At 33.5% G+C, this 8447-nt stretch overlaps 1 long non-coding RNA gene across 4 annotated transcripts; it reads left to right on the plus strand.

The window, feature by feature from the left end:
* Positions 1-547: 547 nt before the first annotated feature.
* Positions 548-8447, plus strand: LOC127710324 (uncharacterized). 4 transcript variants are annotated; one of them, XR_007986134.1, is made up of 3 exons: positions 548-866; positions 1072-1122; positions 8338-8447. It is a non-coding gene; the product is annotated as an uncharacterized LOC127710324 (long non-coding RNA). The 4 variants fall into 4 exon arrangements; XR_007986132.1 differs by lacking the exon at positions 1072-1122 and adding an exon at positions 7069-7119; XR_007986131.1 differs by lacking the exon at positions 8338-8447 and adding an exon at positions 1909-2018.

The following is an 8447-nucleotide window of genomic DNA, read 5'->3' on the forward strand; positions in this document are numbered from 1 at the left end:
TCTTGATATTTCATGCATGAATATATTCTGTTAATGAACTAATGATCATTGCTTTTTCAGCAATTAAAGATCATAAAAGGCGTGAGCAGGTAACATATCTTGACATACAATTTCAGTATAGGTTAGTGGAACGCCTTGGCATAGATTTCAAGAATCCTAGCAATTACTGGTATTTTATTTGTAAATAATCAATTTGCTTTAGTCTAGAATTTTAGTTTATTTGAGGACCTTTTGTCTGATTTTAAAAATATAAATTAAATTGTAGAAATATTCGAATTAGCTCTCGCCGCGATATAACCTTTTAGTGCTCATGAGGCGTAAAGCAAACAACAATCAATGATTCAATGCGTTCCTCTAGATTGCATCATCTTTTGCATGATACGCTGAAACCAGAACAATAGATGAAGAAAAAGATCTTTTCGACGGTTGGTTGCCATCCCAAGAAGATTCGAGATTTTAATATGTCAGTGCTACATGAAATTGAATGTTTGGTCTTGAAAAGAGAGTCGGATGTAGTAGCAATCGGGGAGTGTAGACTTGATTTTAGTGAAAATGTTCCGTCGTTTGAGGTATAGGCAAATGCAGGCTTTTATATCGCAGAGGAGATTGGCAGCGGGTTAAAATGTGACAACTGTTATTCTCTGTCGCGATGCAGAGGAAACTGCTTTTGCGATGATCCACCAATACTTGGATACGCACCATAAGATACATTTACACTGTTATACATGATCCGTCAGCATAATGAATAGGTTTTTAAGCTCGTTCAAGAATTTGGATACTGGCCTAACTAATATCATCACTAAACATGATTTTAGCAGTGATATGTTGCAAGTGGAAGCAGCAGTACATGTAGTAAACAAAAAAATGTAAGCATAACTCTTTTATAAATATAATCCTTTATATTACAATAATCATAATCAAAATATATTGTTTAACATGAGTAATTGCGATTGATAACTAATGAAATAAAGATTTTTTTAAAGTTTATAAATCAAATTTATGACATAGATTACTTCCTTTACATAGACATATATCTCACTATGTTAATTTCCTACATTATTTTCTTATCAGGACATATCATTAGAAAATGATATAAAAGAAGCGAGTGAGATATATCTCAATGTGAGTATATAATTTTTTTATTTTCAACAATAAATCAATTTTTATCAATAATCGAAATCAAAATATTTATCACGTGGTTATTTTTTTTCCTTATATGGTCACATGATTAACATTTCCTAATAAGGTATACAAAATAGCACATGCTTTCCTTATATGGTCATGTAATTAACTTCCTAATATGGTAATCATGCTAACTATTCAACTATTTTTTCACTTGTAAAATTTAATCAAACACGATGTACTTACATACGATAAGCATTCTTCCCCGTTCACCCCTATAATTTTCCCTTCCACTGTGCCACATAGCTCTTTATTTGACATCGTAAGTTCGAACACACAAGTGGCTTTCACGCGGACATTTTGAATCTGGTCACTTTTCAGAATATAGTTCATCAACACCCTGTTAATAGAAGGATCTATCTCTCCACTAAAGTATTGAATACCACCACCTCGACAATCCAATATTTCTTCACTTGTATAACAATCTGCTGTATTTACATCACTTCCCACATGGGTAATTGATAAAAAACAACTCAGGACAACAAACAAAAACATGGCGATCATCTTCAATTTCTATAATTAGAATGTGAAGAGGTGACGTCACGTGGGTGAATAAAGGAAAGCTTTTATTATCTTTACCTGATTAAAAGAACGATTTTTTTTCTTCTATTTTGATTTTAAAGAAAAAAAGAATTTCATCATATTTTGTTTGTTTTCTTATCAAATAATTAAATATTATTTATTACTAAAAATGAATACTTAATTACAAGTGTATATATGTTTTAGGAACCGATGGAAGTAGATTTTCTCGACTCTTTATTAGATGACCAAAAAAGGTTATTTTAACAGATGAATACAGTGAAGGACATGAACAGTATATTCATCATACAAAAGAAAGGATTGATTGATTGATTGTTGGTTGCTTAACGTCCAGTGGCAAATATTTCATGCATATTCAGGACGAGAACAAGTTCACAATAAATACAATAGGTAGGTTCTGTAATAGATTAAGGGATTAAGGTCGGAGAAATTTAGACTGCCACGGGAAATGAGGGTATATTGGATAGGGACAGAAATTTAGCCTTGCAACAGGTCACCTACGGACCCCTCAAAAAGTTGTTGTAAGGGTTCTTAACGTGCAAAGAGCGTGGCACTCTCTTTACACGAGGCATCGGATTTAACGTCCCCATTCTGACCGGACGTGGCTGCAAATTTGTACATCCCGCACAGCCAAACGGACGCCCCACTTTAGCACGGGTTTTACTGCCGGTCGGAGGAAGACCAATGGTGACCATACTTCTATTCCCCAGTCACCCTTGGGGGGGAAAAGAAAGGAAAAAAAATGGTTGCAGTTTAAATGTTTCAACTAAAAATCAAATACAATTTTAAATATTTTAAATAAATGTTTATCAAATGAAAGGTGTTATTTTTGTTTGTTTTAAGAAACTATATATAGATGAGACAACATGGTATTTTATTTTTAAACAAACTAATCGAGAAAAGAAAGAAAAATAATATCATGAATTTACAAAGAAAAAAAAAGAAAAAACTTTTTTGTATTTTAACTATCCTTATCTCGACTAGTTTGTAAGAAAATAAAGTTAGTGGTTCGTAAATATTTCTTCTTTCTTGCAATCTGTGTTGTAGAGTATTTCCTGTAAAAATAAAAATAGTCTGTCTCTCTTTCCGTTACAATTCATTTCATTTAATCAAACAAAGGATCCGCTAATTTTGTCCGAACACAAATGGATTTCAATTATCTCCAAACAATAGGTCAATTATTAAAAGTGATTCCTCTAATCTAGGATATCAATTAAAAGTTGGTTCTCTAATCCGAAAACAAATAGTTTATAATTAACAATTGTTTACTCTAATCAGGATTAAAAGGGGGAACAAAACATTGACGATCTATAATCTAGATTAAAAGATAAGGATTATCTTCATCCAATTGATTACATAATAATGTGCTTTAAGTTGCATCATAAGCTGCTTTAAGAAGATTAGAGTGCTTAAAATCGTACCATAAGCTGGATTATGAAGATTAGAGAAAGCTGGAAGATTAGGGGGATTATAGGGGGGATTAGAAGTATCCTCACTTGAGGAGGGCACTCTCACTCTCTACTACTAGTGAGTCATTTCCGCTGTTTTCTTGCTTTGTTCGTTTGTTCTACTGTTTGGAGTGGCTGCTGCGGAATAAATTGCAGTTTACATTTTTTTTGTTTGTGTTTCTGTTCTGTTCTTCAATTAAATAAGATTTCGGGGACTAACATATTCTCACGCAAGGATAATTCAGAATGTGTTAAGTTATCAAAGGTACCAGGATTATAATTCAATACGCCAGACGCGCGTTTCGTCTACATAAGACTCATCAGTGACGCTCAGATCAAAATAGTTATAAAGCCAAAGAAGTACAAATTTGAAGAGCATTGAGGACCCATAATTCCAAAAAGTAATGCCAAATACGGCCAAGGTAATATATGCCTGGGATAAGAAAATCCTTAGTATTTCGAAATTCATGATTTGGTAAAGAGGAAATTTATAAAAATTACCATATTATTGATATTCATGTCAACAGCGAAGTGCTGACTACTGGACTGGCGATACCCTCGGGGAGGAAGAGACCAGACAGGAGAATTTGATGTTTCCCCTCGGTGAATAAAAAGCATGAATGTTGTCATATACCTTCATCGTCGAGCGGGGGAGGGCAAAATTAGAGAAAATCCTAAACTTGTGCTTAATTTGTGAAACTCGAAGACTGCTTGTCCGTAGTATCAATCCACCTATTCTATGCTAAATATATATTCATTTTTCCTTCAGAGAACTTTCAAAAAACCAAACACCAAAGGAAACATCAGTCACGAAGAAATGCCGAATATGTATAAAGATTTATAGACATAAAAAGATGGTATGAAAGTCATCTTAACTTGCATATGGATAAAAACAATGACATTTACCAAACCAGACATTATCCTACTGTAATTGACATATATAACGGAGTATTTGCCTCATCAAAGAACATTTCAGGCCCCTTCGATCCTGGCCACGTGGCCTAAATAACTAGTAGACCTGATGCTGGTATATTTTGAGAGAATAAAAAAAATGTATAGAAGATCAACAAATAGCGAAACGTGATCGCAACTATTCCTTTGAATGTCCAAATGCTAGATAAAGTCATTATGCAATTTAGCAATGTAAAGAAATTTTAAACTCCGTTTCATAAGAACAAATGGTGGAAGAAAAAAAAACTCACACAAGATCAAGGTCATATGGTGCATCAACTACAAGAACAAGCTGTATTAGAACATGCCCTTTTCTTAGTCTTTTTAAGGATTCCACATTCAGTTTCTTGCAGTTTATTTTTTTCTGTTCATGCCGAAAGAAGGAGATACTGGTCAAAATTAAAGAGAACAATTGTAACATTTGATACCGTAAAAAAGACTTTAGTCATGTCACTGTTCTTCGGGAAAGAGAACATATCATCACAAAACAGCTATCAAATGGCACTTGGACATGTTAGCATCGGAAATCAAGGATCTAAGTGACAGTGATAACTATAAAAACAGACAAATGTAACGAAGAAGCACAAAAAGGCATACATCAAATTTAACATCCTCATTTTACTTATATTATACGATTCTATTTATCTATGTAAAATCCACCCATAAAGGATGGAAGGTTTTAAGTACTGGTGTAAAATCGCGCGTTTGAAATTCGCACAGGTAGACATAAAATAATTTTGTCGTTCAAAGTATGAGGGGGGACAAAAAGTCACAGGACATAAAGTCACAAATATTTTTTTGATTATTTTTTAAATATATTTTGAAATATTTTCCTGTTATTGCATATATTCATTTGTAAGTTAAAGAAATTGCTCATAAACCTTGATAAATGAAAATGTATTAAATTTTAATTATGCAAAGGATATATTTATTGGCAAAATGAAGCCATTTGAGTACCAAGCCACTTAGACATTTTGTTTTCATAATAATTATTTGATCATTATTGATATAACACTAATGTCAGAAAATAATGATGCAACACGAAAGACTCACTTGACAAGGGTTGTAAGATAAAATTTAATTTTAATACAAACAAGGTATGAACCATGATTATAAATTTTCACTCCTACTATGAACAACAAAATTATTTATTTTCTCCAATACGTCTCAAAACTATTTTTATTTACCTGTGTATATATAATTGATTGATTGATTATTGGTTGCTTAACGTCCAGTGGCAAATATTTCATGCATATTCAGGACGAGAACAAAGTAACAATAAATACAATAGGTAGGTTCTGTAATAGATTAAGGGATTAAGGTCGGAGAAATGTAGAGTGCCACGGGAAATGAGGGTATATTGGATAGGGATAGAAATTTAGCCTTGCAACAGGTCACCTACGGACCCCTCAAAGAGTTGTTGCAAGGGTTTTTAACGTGCAAAGAGCGTGGCACTCTCTTTACACGAGGCACCGTATTTAACGTCCCCATTCTGATCGGACGTGGCTGCAAATTTGTACATCCCGCACAGCCAAACGGCCGGTCGGAGGAAGACCAATGGTGACCATACTTCTATTCCCCAGTCACCCTTGGGGGTGTGTATATATAAAACATGTTTTCTAATTGGCGGCATTTTATTCAAGGTTAACATCGTAATATCATTCTTATTCTTTTTCTCATACATACGGTGGTATAATGCTCTAGGCTATGGCTGACTTTCTGAAATTGTTTCGTTTTTAATTTATAGATTATGTATTTACATGGTTTCATAGATCAAAATCAAATGCCCCTGAATATGTATGAAATATTTGCCACCGGACGTTGTGTAAACAGTGTATAACCTGCAAATTTTGCTCATACACTTTCTTACTTCGTTTCTTGATATTTCATGCATGAATATATTCTGTTAATGAACTAATGATCATTGCTTTTTCAGCAATTAAAGATCATAAAAGGCGTGAGCAGGTAACATATCTTGACATACAATTTCAGTATAGGTTAGTGGAACGCCTTGGCATAGATTTCAAGAATCCTAGCAATTACTGGTATTTTATTTGTAAATAATCAATTTGCTTTAGTCTAGAATTTTAGTTTATTTGAGGACCTTTTGTCTGATTTTAAAAATATAAATTAAATTGTAGAAATATTCGAATTAGCTCTCGCCGCGATATAACCTTTTAGTGCTCATGAGGCGTAAAGCAAACAACAATCAATGATTCAATGCGTTCCTCTAGATTGCATCATCTTTTGCATGATACGCTGAAACCAGAACAATAGATGAAGAAAAAGATCTTTTCGACGGTTGGTTGCCATCCCAAGAAGATTCGAGATTTTAATATGTCAGTGCTACATGAAATTGAATGTTTGGTCTTGAAAAGAGAGTCGGATGTAGTAGCAATCGGGGAGTGTAGACTTGATTTTAGTGAAAATGTTCCGTCGTTTGAGGTAAAGGCAAATGCAGGCTTTTATATCGCAGAGGAGATTGGCAGCGGGTTAAAATGTGACAACTGTTATTCTCTGTCGCGATGCAGAGGAAACTGCTTTTGCGATGATCCACCAATACTTGGATACTCACCATAAGATACATTTACACTGTTATACATGATCCGTCAGCATAATGAATAGGTTTTTAAGCTCGTTCAAGAATTTGGATACTGGCCTAACTAATATCATCACTAAACATGATTTTAGCAGTGATATGTTGCAAGTGGAAGCAGCAGTACATGTAGTAAACAAAAAAATGTAAGCATAACTCTTTTATAAATATAATCCTTTATATTACAATAATCATAATCAAAATATATTGTTTAACATGAGTAATTGCGATTGATAACTAATGAAATAAAGATTTTTTTAAAGTTTATAAATCAAATTTATGACATAGATTACTTCCTTTACATAGACATATATCTCACTATGTTAATTTCCTACATTATTTTCTTATCAGGACATATCATTAGAAAATGATATAAAAGAAGCGAGTGAGATATATCTCAATGTGAGTATATAATTTTTTTATTTTCAACAATAAATCAATTTTTATCAATAATCGAAATCAAAATATTTATCACGTGGTTATTTTTTTACCTTATATGGTCACATGATTAACATTTCCTAATAAGGTATACAAAATAGCACATGCTTTCCTTATATGGTCATGTAATTAACTTCCTAATATGGTAATCATGCTAACTATTCAACTATTTTTTCACTTTTAAAATTTAATCAAACACGATGTACTTACATACGATTGATTGATTGTTGGTTGCTTAACGTCCAGTGGCAAATATTTCATGCATATTCAGGACGAGAACAAGTTCACAATAAATACAATAGGTAGGTTCCGTAATAGATTAAGGGATTAAGGTCGGAGAAATTTAGACTGCCACGGGAAATGAGGGTATATTGGATAGGGACAGAAATTTAGCCTTGCAACAGGTCACCTACGGACCCCTCAAAGAGTTGTTGCAAGGGTTCTTAACGTGCAAAGAGCGTGGCACTCTCTTTACACGAGGCATCGGATTTAACGTCCCCATTCTGACCGGACGTGGCTGCAAATTTGTACATCCCGCACAGCCAAACGGACGCCCCACTTTAGCACGGGTTTTACTGCCGGTCGGAGGAAGACCAATGGTGACCATACTTCTATTCCCCAGTCACCCTTGGGGGTACTTACATACGATAAGCATTCTTCCCCGTTCACCCCTATAATTTTCCCTTCCACTGTGCCACATAGCTCTTTATTTGACATCGTAAGTTCGAACACACAAGTGGCTTTCACGCGGACATTTTGAATCTGGTCACTTTTCAGAATATAGTTCATCAACACCCTGTTAATAGAAGGATCTATCTCTCCACTAAAGTATTGAATACCACCACCTCGACAATCCAATATTTCTTCACTTGTATAACAATCTGCTGTATTTACATCACTTCCCACATGGGTAATTGATAAAAAACAACTCAGGACAACAAACAAAAACATGGCGATCATCTTCAATTTCTATAATTAGAATGTGAAGAGGTGACGTCACGTGGGTGAATAAAGGAAAGCTTTTATTATCTTTACCTGATTAAAAGAACGATTTTTTTTCTTCTATTTTGATTTTAAAGAAAAAAAGAATTTCATCATATTTTGTTTGTTTTCTTATCAAATAATTAAATATTATTTATTACTAAAAATGAATACTTAATTACAAGTGTATATATGTTTTAGGAACCGATGGAAGTAGATTTTCTCGACTCTTTATTAGATGACCAAAAAAGGTTATTTTAACAGATGAATACAGTGAAGGACATGAACAGTATATTCATCATACAAAAGAA

Source organism: Mytilus californianus, unplaced genomic scaffold (genome assembly GCF_021869535.1).
Source record: "Mytilus californianus isolate M0D057914Y unplaced genomic scaffold, xbMytCali1.0.p SCAF_71, whole genome shotgun sequence".
NCBI lineage: Eukaryota > Metazoa > Mollusca > Bivalvia > Mytilida > Mytilidae > Mytilus > Mytilus californianus.